General features: G+C 38.0%; 1 long non-coding RNA gene across 1 annotated transcript in view; it reads left to right on the top strand.

Annotated features, from left to right (window-relative positions):
- The window catches only part of LOC130012486 (uncharacterized), a 177,727-nt gene that overhangs the window by 58,553 nt on the left and 100,388 nt on the right, over nt 1-18,786 (top strand). The window contains exon 2 of the long non-coding RNA XR_008787923.1: nt 16,439-16,494. This is a non-coding gene — a long non-coding RNA (uncharacterized LOC130012486). The remainder of the gene's footprint in view (nt 1-16,438; nt 16,495-18,786) is intronic.

The raw sequence follows: 18,786 nt of genomic DNA, 5'->3' as shown, positions 1-18,786 counted from the left end.
AAGATTGACGAACTCGTTGACCTGTACAATTCAACCCTTACCTCCCTTTTGGACAAACACGCTCCATGTAAATCCAAAGTTGTTCGTGTCAAATCCCATGCCCCGTGGTACACTGATGAAATTGCTGTATTGAACGGTAAGCGACAGGTAGCTGGGCGAAGATGGCGGAAGACAAGACTTGAAGTACACAGACAAATTTTCTGTCAAGCCAGATCATATGTGAGCAATAAACTCCGACATGTGAAAACTCATTATTACAATAACCAAATCTTAATCAATTCCGGAAATTCTAAGGCTTTATTCACTCATCTGTTTGATTTATTAGGACAAAGAATATCGTCCCCACTTCCAGCAGCACAAGATTATACCACCCTGGAAAATGACTTTGCAAGTTTTTTCAAAGGGAAGATTGATAAAATCCGAGATGACTTACCTAATTCAGTAAGAAATGACACTATATATACATCACAACACATATCCAGGCCGTCTCCACCGTCTCTTTGTTTCTTCAAACCTTATACGGAAGATCAAGTATTGAAAATAATAAAAGATTCTAAGCCCAGTGAGTTAGACCCTGTTCCAACTAAATTCCTCTTGGATTATGTGAGTGTGCTTCTCCCAGTCATAACGTGTATCATTAATAAAAGCTTGGAATGTGGCGTTGTTCCCCAAAGTCTCAAAAAAGCAGTGGTTAAGCCCCTGTTAAAGAAACCCCATCTTGAAGTTTCCTCCCTATCAAACAACCGCCCTGTCTCCAATTTATCTTTTCTTTCTAAGATACTAGAGAAGGCTGTCAAATCTCAATTTATGGACCATCTGATTCATCATGATTTTATGGATGAATTCCAATCCGCATATCATGTGAAACTGGACTGTTAAGAGTGACAAAATAAAACCAAGTACGAACAATCCAAACCATAAGACAGAATTCGAAGTCCTAAAAAACGTTATAGGCAAAATAGTGTATTCAAGCAAAATAGTGTAATCAGCAAATGGACTGCTCCTCGTGTACAAAATACACGACAAACAGTGGTAACAGGTGTCCGGAAGAGTAAGCTTACCCTGCCTGGCTGGCGCCACACCCGCCATAGCTGCATCCAAACTATTAGGCGAAATCTCGGTAAAATAGCGTGATTGGCCAATGGACTATCAATGACAGCGTACACCGGTTGTGTTCCTAAAACAAACGGTATAGGCAAAATAGTGTAATCAGGCAAAATAGTGTAATCAGCAAATGGACTGCTCACCGTGTACAAAATACACGACAAACAGTGGTAACAGGTGTCCGGAAGAGTAAGCTTACCCTGCTTGGCGCCACACCCGCCATAGCTGCATCCAAACTATTAGGCGAAATGTCAGTAAAATAGCGTGATTGGCCAATGAACTATCGGTATGCAAAATGCACGCGATGAACTGTGTTAACGATGTAGTAGACAATATCAGGGAGATAGTATACGTGTCAATTAAATATATCTAGAATAATAGCCGAGAGAGACACGTTATATTTATCAATCAAATCAATATGACGGCCATAAAACTTTTTAAAGGTTTTAATAAGTTTAGTGCGCAAGTATGCTTGTAGTTGAAGCTTAGATGACAAATGCCTCGAATGATATTCGAATGTCTGTTGATGCTGGAAGTCTCTTTGGACTTATCCGCAGCTTTTGACACGATCAATCATGACAGGCTGCTTGGGTGTCTTAAACATGACTTTGGTCTAGATGGTATCATATTAAATTGGTTTGATTCATACCTTACTAATAGACTCCAATCTGTTCTAGTAGATAAAGTGAAATCAGACAAGATTCCGTTAAACTGTGGAGTTCCACAAGGATCAGTCCTAGGACCTGTCCTTTTTGTGATGTATACTTAGAATTTAGGACAACTAATCGATAAACATGGTCTAGGACGACATTCTTTTGCAGACGATACACAGCTGACTGCAAATTACTCCATTTCAAAAACTGTTCCATCCCAAAAATTTTCTGACATCAAATTGTGTACACATGACATTAAAGACTGGATGACAAGAAACATGTTGAAATGTATCTTCTTTGGTCCAAATACTCGTCTGAAAAATCCAGGTTCAAATGGTGTGGTTGTAGGAGATGCAATAATTCCACCATCAGACACTGTGAAGAACTTAGGTGTCCTCTTAGAGCCTAATCTAAGAATGGACAGTCACATTCGCGAAATTTGTCGAAAATGCTATTTTCAGCTCAGAAACATTGGCCATATAAGACACTTGATTAGCCAGCAAGCAGCTGCCACACTTGTGTGTTCTCTGGTATTCTCAAGGATTGACTACTGTAACAGCTTGTTAGCAGAAACATCTAGTGCCAATATTAAAAAAACTTCAACTTGTACAAATACCGCAGCTCGAATTGTTACCAGATCATCAAAATACTCTCATATAACTCCTGTTCTGAAATCACTCCGTTGGCTGCCAATAAATGAAAGAATCATCTTCAAAATCCTGTCCTTGACTTATCAGTGTGTAAATGGCTTAGCTCCAAAATACTTATCCAACCTTATGCAAATACATGTTCCCTCACGTAACCTCCGATCAAACAGACTTCATCAGTTGTGTTGCCCAAGGTGGAAGCTAAAATCATTCGGATACAGATCGTTCGCAGTTAATGCACCTAAAGAGTGGAACAATCTACCAGAAATCATTAAATCATCTCCAACTCTCTCTTGTTTTAAATCAAGACTTAAAACCCATCTTTTTGAGAAATGTTATCATGATTAATCAATTAACTGTATGTTCTGTGGGCATGCCTCTGTGCATGGAGTACATATTACTGCGCTATATAAATGTACATATTATTATTATCATTACCTATTTATATTGGTCCATGTACAACCCACCAGGGACAGAGCCATGCCCAATTTTTGTCTACAGTCTGGAATTCAGAATGGATCATCTTGGAACTTGGCATATTTATTCCTGTAAGGATAGCAACTATTTATTTTGGTACATGTCCTTACCCCCTGGGGTGTGGTACCGTACCCACTTTTTTGTTTGTAAGAACTCTACAAGTTGCTAAGATGTAAATTGATGTAAAGCTCCAGATATCTTGCTTCAGCACAAAAATTGCAATAAAGATTTGTATGGTACGTCTGAGGTTTGAGATGTTGGAAACATTGAAATATTCCTAAATTTGTGAAAATTGTGTATTATATGACCCTTTTGTTAGGGGGGGGGGGGGTGATCATAGACCAAATATGTCATTTTTTCATTCATCAAGGCCTATTTTTAACCATGATTCATATTTATTGCACAAATTTGAGTTTATATGTACATATGTTTGCCAGGGATGGTAAAGCATAGCTGTTAGACAGATTCCTTTGGTAATATTAGATCTCTAAAATTACAATCAATGCAGCTGATTTGTGTTTTTTTCTGTTTGTATATTGTCCGCGGTTTCTAAAAGTATATTTCTTGCCAGTCTAGCTATCTAAGAGGTGGAAAATTATTGGTATTTTGACAGATGCTACATGTAAATTTTGTACATTTTTCATGACATGGCAGTAAAGAATTATATGTTTGAATTATATGTAGTTTGTTTGTAACTTGTCTAATTATTTCACAGAACTCAAATACTGCCTTTAATAACCAGATTTTAAAACTTTAGCACAAAAGGCTCGTGGACCTGAGATGCACCGCTGTACATAAAGCAGCATGTATACTTAAAAGGAAATCATTTTTGCAATTGTTCCTCGATTTTGATTTTCTTTCACCGGCATGTTGCCAGAACACATGGGAAGCAAATAAAAATGGCCTTTTGGTTATACCTGAAGTTTCACGCCTGTATAGGACACAGCTCAACAAATATTCCTCGGCCATCACCAACGCAACAAGGATCAAGGCTATTTTTAGTCCTTCTCCCCCTTCTCTTTTTCCCCCTTTTGCATGGCGATTTTTGTTGACTTTTTGGTGTAAATGGGAAGAAAATATACATTTTCTGCCAGGTTTTGGTGAATATTCATGCAAGAGGTTGCCACAAGTTGCTCCATCTGTAGTAGAAAGCGTTCTACTCAACGAAAATTTTGGGAAAAGTTAGAGCCAGTCTGAGAGACGAGAATTAACATTAAAGTCAATGGGGAAATAATTTTTGTAGTGACCATTGCCCAATTTTCTGTAAGCTCTCATTTAGTGTTCCTGAGCAAAAATGCTTCAAACGAGTGACATGGAATTACGAAAATACAAAACTTGATGTCATGCGCACAGAAACATTAAATACTAACTGGTACATTCGTGTCAATCGTTCTTATATTGATGCATCCTGTGTTCAATTCACGATTGAACTGATTAATACAGCAAATAAATTCACTTAATAATTATTCCATATCGCAAACTGAACTACCAACTACTAATAAATCCCTGCCACTCCTCAAAATGAATACTAATAGCTTAGGCATGATTGTACCAACACCCGGACAATCCAGGAACGTAACCGATAACCTGCATACGCCGAAAATCTCCGGTCGAGACGAAGTAAGCTCAAATCTTTTTAATGTGCTAAAAATAAGGGAATTTGGAAATGCCATATATTTATTGCTTTTACTGGAATCGATCGGTGTGTGAGATTCTCCCAAAAACGGCGAACGGAGAACGCCAAAAAAATAAACTAGTGTCCAAAAGAAACGATACCAACGATGCAATTCGTATTCGTAGTCCATAAAAATACCGGGAACACTTGATCATTTGAGGGAAAAAACGTAAATTTCGTGAAAGTGACATTTCCCTCTGTATAAAACGGCTGATCAGACACGTTGATATCACAGCAACAAAAATAACACAAGATATGCCACGTATGACAGCCATATAGAGAGAGAGAGAGCCGTTGGAATGGTTCAACAAGGGGCGTCACATGTCGACGTCGCCAAAAGGTTGGGCTGCGCACGCATCGATATCACCAGGTTGATGCAGCGGTTCCGTCTGACAGGTCATACGTCAGACAGGCCCAGGAGTGGAAGACCACGAGTAACCACGCCCCGTGAGGATCGTGTCATTTCCCGTTGTTTCTGTGATCAGTGTTCTAACGAAATGTTTATTTTTCAACCCCACCGATCTTTAACGGCTTGATTGTACCGATTTGATTGAAATGATTTTGTGTACAGATGTTGTGAAAGGATTTCTCAAAAGAATAACACTAATCCTAAACTTCTGCCAAAAGGTTGGGCTGCGCAAGCATCACTATCACCAGGTTGATGCAGCGGTTCCGTCTGACAGGTCATACGTCAGACAGGCCCAGGAATGGAAGACCACGAGTAACCACGCCCCGTGAGGATCGTTACATCCGGGTATTACACCTGAGGAACCGCACCGTAACAGCGACATCCACGGCGGCGACAGCACTGGGACACAGGATCAGTCGACAGACCGTCTACAGGAGACTACGGCAGTATGGTATCCGGCCACGTCATCCCTACCGCGGACCGCACCTGAAGCCTCGACACCGGCACGACAGACTGATATGGGCCAGGCGAGTTCGACGTTGGCAACGGCGGGACTGGGCACGTGTTATGTTCTCTGACGAGAGCAGATTCGTCATGTTCCGAAACGATGGACGGCAGCTTGTATACCGAAGAGTGTCCTACAGGTCCGGCCATTTGGAGGTGGAGGGTTAATGGTTTGGGGTGGCATATGTGGTGACGTCACAGCGAGGCTTGTCGTAATTCGTGGAAACCTGAATGCACAGCGTTATCGTTATGACTTCTTACGGCCTGTTGTGGTGCCCTTTCTGCAGCAACAGCCTCGTGGAATCATTTTCCAACATGACAATGCAAGGCCACACACAGCAAGATGGTCACAGAACTTCCTTGCCAACGCCAACGTACACGTTTTGCCATGGCCCGCATGTTCACCGGACTTGAATCCCATCGAGCACTTATGGGACCACCTCGATCGGCAAATCCGACGTTGCCTTGTGCCTCCAGTCAACGTGCAGGACTTGGAACGATGTCTCCTCAAGGAATGGCAACAAATCACTCCCAACGTCATCAGCCCGCAGGCGTGTTCTGGCATGTATTGATGCTCACGGTGGACATACCCGCTACTGACTTGATTTTTAGACATGTGGTGTGTCATTTCCCGTTGTTTCTGTGATCAGTGTTGTAACGAAATGTTTATTTTTCAACCCCACCGATCTTTAACGGCTTGTCATATTGATTGTACAGATTTGATTGAAATGATTTTGTGTACAGATGTTGTGAAAGGATTTCTCAAAAGAATAACACTAATCCTAAACTTCTGCTTTGTTTAGTTTTTCTTTTCTGTCGTTGCAAACAGGTGGTATCGTTTCTTTTGGACACTAGTTTAGGAATAATTTAACTTGATCATCGAGATTTCTTTTTTTATCGCGTATTTCTTTATTCCGTGCTAAAATATAGAATTGTCGGATAATTTACAACGAAACGAAATACTCTATGTTGATAAGACGCCTATTTTAAATGCCATTTATTAAAGACGTGTCTTCTATTCGCTTAATTCATTAGGCCTAAATATTAAATATCAGCACAGAGTATTCTTTTGCTTTGTGATGAATTCTCCGACAATTCTATATTTTAACGCAGAATAAAAAAAAATGCGCGGGAAATAAAAAAAAAGTCTCGATCATCAAGTCGTATTATTCTTATATTTTGGCTTTCCCATTCGCCGTCTTTGGGAGAATCACAGACACCGGGAAACGACGATTATCAAAGTACCGTAAGTGCAGCTAATATTTTATCGTTTGGTAGATCTTCAACACATGATGTTTTCATTTTACGCTTTGCGTGGCTATGTTTTACCCGTGTAAACCTTTATTTTTACCACACACAAAGAGAAAAATATTGGCTGAATACTAGGAAATTGGGACCTTTGCTTGTTAAATCATTCCTCCAATTAATTTCATTTTGATCTTAACTACAGTTGTTATGTGCCATAACCCTATTGCATTTTTAAAATTCTGCATATACAAAGCATAAAATCATTTACAAAAAAACCCCCTAGAGATAGCAGAATTCAAATTGTATGAATTTAAAAAAAACAATGTCTAGAAGAAACAAGCCAAAAGTGAGGCTGATGTCCCCCGCCGGTATCCCAAATTATATAGATAACACATATTAATTAATCGCACATTTATATTTTTCAAAAGTATCAAGCAATCAAACTGATTATCAACTATACACTAAGTTTCGTCATTCTCTATCAGATAGAATCAAATTTGTCTTGTACCAAAGCATCGATCAATGAAATTTCTTAGCTCTGCTTAGTTTTAGCTCGCAATGTTAATCATTGAACTCAGTCAAGACATTCATCTAATGAACATCTACATCAAGTTTAAACATTCTACCTTAATTAAAAGCAGAGTTGTTATGTTCTAAAATCTTGACCAATCAAATTGTTTATCGCTCCTTAGCCTAAGCAGAAAATTCTCATCATCGAACTTAGTCCAGGTAATGACATAATGAATCTATACCCGGGAGTTTCATCACTCTCACTTAATTAAAAGCAAAGTTAGCAAGCCCCAATCAGATTGCTTATCTCTGCTTACGGTAAGCAGACAATGTTTATCATCGAACGCCATCAAGACATTCACCTAATGGACGCCTATATCTGCTTACCCTAAACAGAAAATGCTCATCTTGTAACTCCATCAAGGCATTGACCCAATAAACACCCACACCAAGTTTGAACATTCTAGCTCAATTAGAAGGAGAGTTGTTGTGTGTCCCAAAAAAGTGTGAAGGACAGACGGACGGACGTGTAAACCTTCAATTTTAACACACAAAGAGAAAAATATTGGTTGAATATTGGGAAATTTCGACCTGTGCTTTAGCATTCCAGTCAATTTAATTTTGCGCCGAACTAGAGTTGTGTGTCATTATGGGATTGCATTTTAAAAATTCTGGATTTACACAGCATAATAATCATTTACAAAAACATCTAAAGACTGCAAAAGAAATCAAATTGTATAAATTAAAAAAAGTAATGTCTTGAAGAGCATTACTAACGCTAGATGATACGCCCCCATTCCTACTTTGGATGAAATGCTAGTTTTTGAAACGAAGAGAATGAAATATGAAATGGTTGTAATAGGGGAGTGGTTTGGGTTTGTGTGGGGGGGGGGGGGCACAAAAATCAATAGGTCTGTCTTTTTAAAATAAATAATCATTCGTATATGGACAACATATGTTAATAATCAATAGAAAGTCCTATCTTTACAGACATGTTCATGCTTAACCGGAACAAGTTTTCATAAGAATCACAACGTGAAAGGTGTTTACAGACTAAATATTCACGATAAAGTGGCCGTGGCATGCATTGTACATCCTTTCCTTGAAAGAAATGATCATGCCAATTATTTGAAAAAAGAATCGCGATCTGTACAGTGTTTACCGACACCTGGGGCGAGCATGCACGAAAATCAATAGGTTTTATCCTTAGGGTATAAGGAATAAATATACCAAGCTCCAAGATGATCCATTCTGAATTGTGGCTCATAAACGAGACACAAACAAGTGGGATGGTATCTCCTCCTCCCTTTAGGAGTTGGGCAATAGGTGGTATCCTTAGGATGGGGCAAGAGGAGTGCCAAGTTTAAAAACAATTGGTTAAGAATTGTGCCCACAAAATATTAACAAAAACATGGGTATGGTACAATCTCTGATTGAGCATGATCCATTCCGAAATGGCCGTGGCAACACACCAGGGGGTAGAACATGCACTTAACCCAATAGGTGCCAAGTAAGGAATAACTATGCCAAGTTCCAGATGATCCATTCAGAACTGCTACACTTAAGCGAGACACAAACAAGAGGACGTGACAAACCCCTGTGGGTTGGGCATTTAAGAAAATAATGGACGAGTTCCTTAGGGAAGAGACAATAGTGTGCTAAGTTTCAAGACCATTGTTTAAGTATTGCGGCCTCAAAATATTAGCAAAAACGGAGGCGCCGAGTAAGGAATAACTATGCCAAGTTCCAGATGATCCATTCAGAACTGCTACACTTAAGCGAGACACAAACAAGAGGACGTGACAAACCCCTGTGGGTTGGGCATTTACCAAAATAATGGACGAGTTCCTTAGGGAAGAGACAATAGTGTGCTAAGTTTCAAGACCATTGTTTAAGTATTGCGGCCTCAAAATATTAGCAAAAACGTAGGCACGACACTGCCTCTTGTGGTTGGGCATGAACCAATATATAAATAGATACAATCCTTATATTGAAATGATTGGTCAATCCGAATTTAAACAAAATATGTTAATAACTGCTACCTGTAGAGAATTTACAAACTATTAACAAAGACATGGGTATGGCACTACAACCTCCTCTTATTTCAAGTTCCAATTGGCAGGTGTTCTTTTATTACGTGCACGTCAATGTGTAGGCAAGAGCTCGGGATTCCCGTCCCATTCGAACGACGCATGCACCAAAACAATAGGCTATAAGACATAAGTATATGCCAAGTTTCAAGACGATCCATTAAGAATTACTACATGTAGACATGCCTTGGGTTAGCTTTTTGTCATATCAATGATCTTCTCATAATCATAACGAGCCTAACATGTCACACTCATCTGATAAAACTATAGAAGGGTTGTGACCATAGACTATTTCGATTTTTTTTTCTAGGCCATGTCAAAGAAATCTATAGAGAGTAACGTCATGTAAATAGCAGTATGATGTATCGCAACCGTGATTCCTCGATTAACCCTGGTACAGTGTATACTATATTATTTAAGCCGGTCAATTGTATTCTTATGTCAACGCATGTACTTTTGAAAATTGTTTTGATGTATTATTAAGCCAATAAACTTAAAACAAAACCCCAAAAAACGCCATTTTAGTAGGCGATCACCCTAATTCATGTCTGTTTGCTTCCTGTCCCTTCCTACCCAAAAATCTGACAGAAAATGGAAATTCAAACACACTTCTTCGATTCCAGACCAAAAAGTCAACAAAAAAGAGAATTGCTATAAATTGCTAGTCTTCGTCCATATAAATTATTCAGTGTTATTCCCCTTTGTTACAAAATCTTGTCCGTCAAGGAGATGTTAATTATTGTGCTCGTATTTTGTTTGGGACACTTTTGAAATCACCTCCTGTAAAATGTAATCCATTCTGCAATTAAGTATTTAATCGCATAGAAAAAGTTGAAAAAATCAACCTTTTTACTCTTTTTTCATCAGAGTTTAATACAAAATGTCGCCTGTCACTGGTATAACAAACAAATCGAAATATGTTTTTGGAGTGGAGAGGGGATAAAATTTAACTGATTTTGACAACCACGTGTTTCAATATAAACAAAACGCGACGTGAGTTTGGGCAACGAAATATTTCAACAGAAAGCTATATAAATTTCATTCATAATGAAAATACCACTAATTGAGTCAGATATAAACGAAATATTTCCTATTTTTGAAACAGCTATTACAAACAAAATGAAGCTCATAGCAGAATCGTGTATATTTCAAGATTGCTTTCGTGTCAAAGGTGTCTATTGTAAGCCTGTATCCGCAGAAGTAAAAGGCTCGCTAGCCTGGAGGTCGGGTGTTCGATCCCTGCATTGGCCGAGAAAGTTCATCCCGATTTTCCGAGGTGGTTTCCCCTTGTCAGTGATGCAGGACGGAGGGCCTGACAAGGACAGCTGTCTAGTCCTTCGGATGAGACGAAAAACCGAGGTCCAGTGTAAACATTGGAATGCACGTAAAAGATCCCTTGGCATTTGGAATTCGATATAAGAGTAGGTGATAGTGCCGCTGCCCGGGCAAAATTTCCCTCTTAGCACACTGTATGGCGTATGCCCGTCTTCATTAGCCCAGTATAGGAGCAGAATAGTAGGACGTTAAACCCCATTTCATTTCGCAGAAGTAAAAGTGCCATTTTGGGCGGTTTACATAACAAAACCAGCATAACCATCTAAGAGAAGTGCATATTAATCACCAAATTCGATAGTTTTTACTACATTGTTATAAGGAAATGTATCGATTATTGGTATACCATACGACATATTGTCACCCCTTTGTACAAAATGATCTCCCCAATTGAGTACCGTAATTAGATTCCATTGTTGTATTTTCCTATGTCAATGTTTGTGCTGCGTCCAGTTTTTCAAGCGAGAACGTTTTGTGCGTTGGAATATTAAATTGTACACGGAAATTATTTACCGGAAGTTATTTCAAACATATGGGCAAGTTATTGATAATCATAATTAAAAATACATTATGCAAGAGCTAAATCTGCCTATTGCAGGTCTTTCTTTGGGCCTGAAATGTTATATAAACTAATAATTAGACATTTATTAACATCATCGACAAAAAACAAATTGTTAATCAACCAAATATTTCACAGTTGACATTATTTCTTTCTGGTGACATCGAAGTAAATCCCGGTCCATCTGATACACTATCTCTCGTGCACCCGAATGTAAGAAACCTTAGAAATAAAATTGATATCAATATAGCAGAACTCTGAAATAATTTTGATATAATATCGCTAAGTGAGACATGGCTTGGCGAAACGATAAATACTAATATGCGAACTATCCCGTCATTTCACGACCCCATTAGAAAAGACAGGACAGACAGACCGGGGGTGGTGTTTTAGTATATATTCGAGTGCATGTGGCTAGAAATCAATTCAAATAATATCAATTTACTTATAGGAAATTTTTACAGACCCCCTAACTCGACCTCTGATATTAATAATAAAATCACTGAATCAATTTCAAGATCAATATATGATGATATAAATAAATGTTTTTTCATAGGTGATTTTAATATCGATATGAATTTTAAACACAATACTTTTATACATAACGCCATTAATCTTTTCGACTTGAAGCAACTAATAAACAAACCTAAAAGATACGACAACAAAGGAAATAGCTCTCTTATTGATTTGATTATACCCAATTGTTCAGGTTTCACGACTGAAACAGGATGTCTTGATAACTTCTGTAGCGACCACTGCCCTGTGTACTGTCGAAAATAAGATGTTATAAAAGAACTATCTGGGAATACAAAAATACCAACTACGAAGGACTGAGACATGACGTAGTTTCAGAACTATTAGAAACAACTATATCAATTTTATAAGAAAATGCAAGCGCGAATATTATGAAAAACTCGACGATAAGATTAACTGGTGGCAACTTGTTAATTCATTTATGAAAAAAACACGACAGACATGTAGTGAATTACCTCCCCTTACACAATTAAGAAAAAACACGACAGACATGTAGTGAATTACCTTCCCTTACACTTGACAACAAAACATTCTTTTCACCAACCGATAAAGCTGGCTGTTTAAACGACCATTTCATAACCCAATCATCACTTGACAGCACAGATGCATTTCTTCCCACATTAATGATAATTCACTGTGTACCATTGAACTAAGTCCACAGGAAGTTAAGGGCATGATCCTAACAATTGATTCATCGAAATCTAATGGCCCAGACGAAATAAGCGGAAAACTTTTGAAATCATTATCTGAAGAAATATCTAAATCTTTATGTAATATATTTAATTTATCCCTAAAAAGTAAAATCGTACCTGATATTTGGAAATTCGCAAACATTACTGCCATCCTCAAAAAAGGCGACCCAACTGATTGTGGAAACTATAGACCCGTATCTCTCTTAAGTATTCTTGCTAAAACCTTCGAAAAATGCATATACAAACATGTCTTTAACTTCTTCCATGACAATTCTATTATTACTAAACTTCAGAGCGGCTTTCTTCACGGTGAATCGTCCGTCTATCAACTTATTGACCTAACTCACACGTTTTGTCAAGCCATCGATCAAGGCAAATATACGAGAGCAGTGTTCTGTGACATAAGTAAAGCTTTTGACAGAGTCTGGCACGCTGGTCTCTGACATAAGTTTGAGGCGGCTGGGGTCAGAGGGGACGTCCTTCACTGGTTCAAAAATTATTTAACTAACCGCAAACAAAGAGTTGTTGTGAATGGCGCCTCCTCCGCCCCAGAACAGTTCCATCCGTTATTCCACAGGGCTCTGTTCTCGGTCCCCTTCTATTTCTAATCTACATAAATGATATAATAGAAAATATAAATTCAAACATCCGTTTATTTGCTGACGACACAAATTTGTTTCTAACAATCGATGATCCAGCTGCAAATGCCGATACAATCAATACCGACTTAGAAAAACTAAATAGATGGGCTAAAATATGGCTGGTATCATTTAACCCCCTGAAAAGCGAAACACTGGCACTAACTATCAAGAAAAATCCTCCACTACCAGCACTTAGATTTAATCAAATTCCAATAAAAGAAGTCAACGAACATAAACATTTCGGTTTAACCCTTCAGTCAAACTGCAAATGGCCCCCTCACGTAGACTCAATTATCAATAAAACAAGCAAATTAATTAACTCCTTAAGGTCACTCAAATATAGGCTTAATCGAAAATCCCTGCATACTCTGTACACTTCCTTTATTTTACCCCATTTCGATTACTGTGATGTAATCTGGGATGGGTGCACTGATGAGCATACTAACAAACTAGAAAACTTACAATTAGATGCACTTCGAACTATATCTGGGGCTGTAAGGGGTACCAGCCATAAACTCTTATATAACGAAACCGGGTTTATTACGCTACAAGAAAGACGCAAACGACACAAACTGACACTTATTTATAAAATCATTAATGACCTGACACCTGCGTACCTAAAAGACTTAATACTGTACCGACCCAAAAATTATCATCTTCGTAACAATGACAATCTTTCAGAATACCAATGTAGAACAAAAAAATTTTCGAACTCTTTCGGACCCTCATCAACCAAAGAATGGAACAAACTTGATATCAATATAAGAATTTCTCCGTCTCTCACTACTTTCAAACAAAATCTAAAACTAAACGATCCTATTATTCCAAATTCATTTCTACAGGGCAAAAGAAAGAACCAGATTATACATAGTAGATTGCGGCTTACTTGTAGCGACCTAAATGGGCATAATTTTTTACGACATATCTCCGAGGATCCATCATGCAGCTGTGGTCATCGCTTTGAAGATTCTGAACATTTTCTCTGCTGTTGCCCACTGTATTCAGATGCACGGAAAAACACTATAAATCTTTTACCATCTCACCAGTAACCCATTAAACCACTTCTTTTTGGCATAGAAAATCAGGCTACATCAAATAACATCTTTAAATTAGTTCATGAATACTTCGATGTCACCAGACGATTCAATATCTGATTTACTCAGAACAATTTAAATTCAAGTTATATAACTTATCTAATTTATATGTTTTTCACCATTATTTTATAATATGTACATAGCAGATCTGTTTATTATATGTTTTATATTCTTTGTACAAGCAGAGGGGTGATATAGGCTATGCCTGTTCCCTGATCTCTTTTCATAAATTTGAAATAAAATATTGTTTACAAAAAAAAAATCAAGTCTCGGTGCCATCTGATAGGTCCGATTTTGAGTGGATTAGAAAGGTTCAGCCATTTAATGATTTAATCTAAAAATGGATAAGCGAGGCTAAACTTCTAACAAACAGTATATTGGTTACAATCAGTGCACACATCTTGTCAAACCTTCATAGGCTAATTATCTTCGCTCAGAATAATGTAGTTTGAATGAAATGTTCAATATATTCATTTTGCAAAAATGAGATGAAATGAAATCGGGTTTAACGTCCTACTGTTCTGCTCCTAAACTGGGCTAATGAAGACAGGCATACGCCATATAGTGTGCTATGAGGGAAATTTTGCCCGGGCAGCTTCGCTACGGCCTACTCTTATATCGAATTCCAACTGCCAAGGGATCTTTTACGTGCACGCCAATGTGTACACGGGACCTCGGTTTTTCGTCCCATCCGAACGATTAGACAGCTGTCCTTGTTAGGCCCTCCGTCCTTATTCATTTTGCATCATTTTGCATTTATTATTGGACTATTATAGCAAGAACGAAAGCGGTTTATTTTTGTTAGCATGGCGTTCGTTAATTCGTCGGGTTAACGTCCGCTTATACCTAAGCGGCTATCGCAGACAGCTTTAATATAGCGAAGACAGTAGTTTAATATCTGAGCGCCATGGAAAACGCATCCTGTAAACATATCTTATTTATTTTGATTCTTATTGTGAACAATATTCAAATGGGAACACATCAATAACAACACATTTGTACACTTATGGATGTTTAATCTGTAATCAAGGGTACAAAGTCAGAGGGGTCAAAACCAAAAGATTGACACAGATGTCAGTAGCGCATGTGTCCTCCACGGGCCATCATCACGGTAGGCTACAGCATTAACGCGACCCCTGCAAATGTGTAGGGCGGTCCGGTGATGAAATGTGAAGCATCCCCACACCATTACACTTCCCCCACCCCATCGATTCGTTTCGAAGACGCAGCAGTCTGCAAGACGTTCCCCAAGACGTGATGATCCCTGGGGATAGCTCCAACATAAGGTCGTCGTGCACGGAGTCCTACTTCTCTTAGACGACGTCTTACGGTGTTGGCACTTACTGGTCCTTGTCTTCCGACGAATGCTGCACCTGTTGGAGTCGCTGGGCGGAATCTGTCACGCAGATGAGTGACCCGGATGTAGCGGTCTTGAACCTGGGTTGTAACGCGTCGTGGACCAGGACGTTGACGGTCACGTGTTGATCCAGTAACTCGAACACGTTCCACCAACCTTACAATAGTGGACGGATGACAATTGAAGTGTCTGGCAATAGGACGTGTAGACATGCCAGCCCTGGACATTCCCATGGCTTCATTCCGTTGATTTTCAGTAAGTCTCGGCATCTCTAGCTCGATTCCTTCACACGTCCAACAAAAAATTACGACAGATTGACGTTTCACAGTTCATGTACTGCACATTAAGTTGAAAACATGCTTTTAAAGCGCTCACACACAATGCTGCACGTGAATATTGGGGTTTTCATGTGCATCTCGTACAATTTTTTTTGGCACACGGGCCGATATTTTTTTGCGTTTGGGGGCTTTGTGTGAAACAATAGTTCATAGTATTGCGTAATATTATACATACAAAACCACCTAGTAATAAAATATTTGGGAAAAAAGGTGATGCGTTTTCCATGGCGCTCAGTATATTTCACGCACTTTGACAGAAAGTCTGGAAAACTTGATATCTGTATTACGTGATATCTGTATCTGAATGCATTGGGGGAAAATATCCCGAAGATTTCAATTCCATGACTATAACTACTACTAAAAGTTGCTTGACTGTCATGTTACACGAATATGGTCTATATTAAATCATATAGGTGTCTAGCAAGTTTCAGTTCAATATCTCAATGCACTGCGAAAAGAGTCCGGAAAAACGAAACCGGAGTGGCAAGGTCACACAATACGCCATTTTATGGCGAAAAAATCAAATTGATGAGAATTTTAATTTTTTCACGATTGTTCGTTGTTTTTTTTTCAGCCCAACGATTGATGATGTGAAAAGCTGGGGTGAATCGTTCGAGAAATTAATGAAAAGTAACTATACATATTGTATTTTATACGTCCACATTTTAATGATTTCGTATTTTGTCGCCATATTGTCTGTTGAATGGTGGGTCCTGCACAATAATGAAAAGAATAGCTACAACTTACGTTGGCTTAATCGAATTTATTGCATTGTATGTTTATTTGACAATACTATTTTTCATTATGTACTCGTATGATCTGAAAGTCTTTATTTGTGTTTTACTCTGGTCTGTTGTGGCTTTCGTTTTAAAAAGCCTGCCTATGGCCATGAAGACACCACAAGTGTTAAGGCTCTAGCATAGCGAGAAACTGTGAAAATGGTAAACACTTGGCCTGGTGGCTCCGTGTGTCATTTCCACAAGACCTTACAGCCCATGATAATATAGAAAAAAAAACTAATTATAACATCGTAAGTAAAGGTACCCGATATCTTATCACGGTCTTATTGAAATTGGGACCCATATTATCGCCACTCCCGTCCTACCCCAGAATTACCCGATTTATGGTTTTTACACTGTGTCTATGTTCATTAGACGAAGAAGATTTTTGATTTTCCACAATTTCCTGTAATTACTCTCAGGGTTATCATTCTTGATTAATTTGAAAAACCTAGAGACAGTTATTATCTGATTGACTTTAAATTATACACATGACGTTTAACCAAGTTATGGTTTTTGGTCAAATTGACTTATAGCACTTGATATCTTTGACGACTTAGAGGCAAAAGATTTTATGTTTATGCAATAAAGAATTCTACTAAAAAATCATTGTCAAAATTATCTTAACTCTGGGATTGTACCAGCTTCTTGGACTATGGGGAGTATTGTGCCTGTATATAAAAAGAAAGGTGACCCCGGCTTACCCGAAAACTATAGACCCATAACGATCCTCAGCTGTCTTGGAAAACTTTTTACTTCCATTATAAATAATAGATTAAATAATTTTGTAGACACACACAATATACTGATCGAAACACAGGCTGGGTTTATAAAATATTACTCCGTAACAGACCACTTATTTGCATTGTATTATATGTTTTAAGGTCTCAGAAAAAGAAAAGTTTTTGTACATTTATAGATTTTTGTAAAACCTTTGATCAGGTATGGAGAATAGGCCTCTGGTATAAAGTTCTGAATTCTGGTATTACTGGTAAATGTTTTAATGTTATTTATAACATTTATCAAGACATAAAGTCCTCTGTGAAATATAAAAACAAAATATCTGAAAACTTTTCCTGTAAGACAGGAGTTCAACGAGGTTAAAATCTCTCACCTCTTTTATTTGCACTGTATTTAAATGATCTCGAATCTTTTTTTTTATATTAAAACATGATTGTAAAGGCGTTCAAACAGAATATGAACATGAACTATTACATTATCTATAAAAAAATACTTCTACTTCTATACGCTGATGATACTGTATTAGTTGCTGACAATTTGAATGATATGAACAAATTGCTAAATACATTTGGTGAATATTGTACTCTATGGAAACTAAATGTAAACATAAATAAAACCAAGGTAGTGTTTTTCGGATCAAGAGGTCAATCTAACGCAACTTTCTCTTTACTAAATCATGATTTAGGAATATGTGATTCATATAATTATCTGGGCGTTGTATTCTCTAAAGGATGCAGCTTCGCGCAAGCGCAACAAAGAATTCAAAACAAGCTTCTAAAGCTCTATACCTTTTGTATTCGAGGATCCATAATCTCAATCTGCAAATTGATTGTCAACTTAAACTTTGTGATCATACTATACTTCCGATATTACTGTACGGTTGTGAAATATGGGGATTTGGGGAATTATCCATCATAGAAACTAGTCATAACCAGTTTTTAAGAAATATATTGAAAGTAAAAAAAAGTACTCCTCTATATATGTTATATGGTGAAACTGGGAGATACCCTATTTATATTATAGAATTGTTAGCTTTTGGATTAAAATGATAAGTGGTAAAACTAGCATATATTCTTTGTTGTTATGTAAGTCTCTGTTTAAAAATATGTAAATCATACTAAGAAATGGCCAATTACTATCAAAAATACTCTTGACGAATGTGGATATAGTTCTATCTATCTATCTATATATATATTTGTGACTGTCGTTTGTCTGTCTGTCTGTCTGTTCGGGATTGGCGGCTACACTAGGTCTGCCCCGAGTCTGAAATTTGGGGTATAGGGGTAGCACGGACCGGGGTGTAACATAGGCCAGGTGGCGTTAGTCTACCACTTCCGGTTTCGGAGTTAATGACCCCCGAGTGAAGCCGGTCTGTTCGGGGTTGGCGGCTACACTAGGTCTG

This window comes from Patella vulgata, chromosome 4 (genome assembly GCF_932274485.2).
Source record: "Patella vulgata chromosome 4, xgPatVulg1.2, whole genome shotgun sequence".
Taxonomy (NCBI): Eukaryota; Metazoa; Mollusca; class Gastropoda; family Patellidae; genus Patella; species Patella vulgata.
The sequence above is the reverse complement of the archived record's forward strand: the minus strand, read 5'-3'. Positions and strand labels throughout refer to the sequence as shown.